This window comes from Trichomycterus rosablanca, chromosome 10, assembly GCF_030014385.1.
Source record: "Trichomycterus rosablanca isolate fTriRos1 chromosome 10, fTriRos1.hap1, whole genome shotgun sequence".
Taxonomy (NCBI): Eukaryota; Metazoa; Chordata; class Actinopteri; order Siluriformes; family Trichomycteridae; genus Trichomycterus; species Trichomycterus rosablanca.
The window spans coordinates 8,470,825-8,472,799 of NC_085997.1; the positions used below are offsets into that span (position 1 = coordinate 8,470,825).

General features: G+C 42.6%; 1 non-coding gene across 1 annotated transcript; it reads right to left on the bottom strand.

Annotated features, from left to right (window-relative positions):
• Positions 1 to 264: 264 nt before the first annotated feature.
• Positions 265 to 347, bottom strand: trnal-cag (transfer RNA leucine (anticodon CAG)). Its single transcript has one exon. It is a non-coding gene; the product is annotated as a tRNA-Leu (tRNA).
• Positions 348 to 1,975: the final 1,628 nt, after the last annotated feature.

Here is a 1,975-nt window from a genome sequence, read left to right on the forward strand (position 1 = left end):
AAGTCAGTCAAAATGGATGGAAAACCGCCCAACATACTCACGAAAAACAGCCGATAATCAGCGCTTAAACAATATTAAACCAGTTAAACATGATCTACTACTGCTGATATCTCACAAATCAGTGATTATAAATTATTAATGGCATTTGAAACAATAATAAAAAAAAAGACTAACTAGGACTAAGATTTGTACGAACTTTTGTATCTTTTCACATTATTATGTATGGTAGAGGGTTAAAGATGTAAATTTGTATAAAGCAGGAATTGTCAGAAGTGGGATTTGAACCCACGCCTCCAGGGGAGACTGCGACCTGAACGCAGCACCTTAGACCGCTCGGCCATCCTGACTAGATGGGATGTCAGTGATACCACTTTCGCCCACACCGACTAAGATTTGTGCAAACTGCTTAATCTTTTCACATTATTATGTATGGTAGAGGGTTAAAGACGTAAATTTGTATAAAGCATGAGCTATCAGAAGTGGGATTTGAACCCACCCCTCCAGTGAATACTGCATACTGAATACAGTGCCTTAGACTGCTAAACCATTCTGTCTAACTTGGACACTGTTGACACCACTCCCGCCCCACACGAACTAATATTTGTACGAGCTCCTGAATCTTTTCACATTATTATGTATGATATATTTACTGACTCTAACCCATCTGCTGCACTGTACACTTTGTCACTAGGCTGTAAATGAAATATCAATCGAAAGGGAGCCCCATATGAGATCTCCAACTGACCAAATAATGTTTTTTGGGTGGACCATTGTTAGCACTGTAACAGCACTAGCGTGTTAGGGTGTGTTTTCTCTGGTATGAGTGTATTAGGTACAGCCTTCTTGTTGGGTTTTAAACTGATTGCATTATTTATTAAGAACTCAAACCCTGTTTGTGCTTGCTGTAGGCTATTCAATCGTCCACTAGATGGCATAATATGAATCCAGTTAATAATGCGTTGGAAAGTTTCATTGCATGCTGATCTGTGTGGAATACAACTGATGTATGTAGCACTAAGAAATGGAACGCCTTTTTAGAAGAGTTGAAGCTGTTATAGCTGCAAAGGGTGGGCCGACATCATATTAAAGCCTTTGGATTAAGAATGGGAGTCACTCAAGTTTATATGCAAGTCAAAGTTCAAATACAAGCTGGAGAAAGGTCAGCAAAAAAGGAATATTCAGAAAAGCTGAAAAGCCAGATTGCTGCTAACGACCCAACTTCAGTCTGGAGGGGCCTCGAAGAGATCACTAACTACAAGGTGCGAAAGACCCCCCTTCTCCTGAATGACCGTCAACTCCCCAACGACCTGAACGAGTTCTACTGCAGATTCGAATACAATAAGGACAATTCTCAGCCTTTCTCAGCTAATTCTTCATCCTCCTCCTCCTCCACCCTGGCTCTCTCACCTCTGTCCCCGGCTCCTTTAACCATCAACGAGCGGGACGTTAACAGACTCTTTAAGAAACAAAAGGTGAGAAAAGCTCCTGGGCCAGACGGAATCTCTCCATCCACCATTAAGCACTGCAGCAATCAACTGGCGCTTACCTTCACTCACATTTTTAACAGATCATTAGAACTTTGCCCTGTTCCTTCATGCTTCAAAACATCGACCAGTCCCCAAAAAAATGAACATTTCTGGACTGAATGATTACAGACCTGTAGCCCTGACATCTGTAGTCATGAAGGTCTTCGAACGCTTGATCCTAGCCTACCTAAAGAGCATCACAAATTCTTTACTGGATCCCCTGCAGTTTGCATACAGAGCAAATAGATCTGTCGATGATGCAGTCAATGTAGCCCTGCACTTCATACTACAGCATCTCGACAGTCCTGGAACCTACGTTCGAGTTCTGTTTGTGGACTTCAGCTCGGCTTTTAACACCATAGTGCCAGAGCTGCTGCAGGTCAAACTGTCCCAGCTGTCAGTGCCGGATGCCATCTGCCGGTGGATCATGGACTTTCTGACTAATAGGA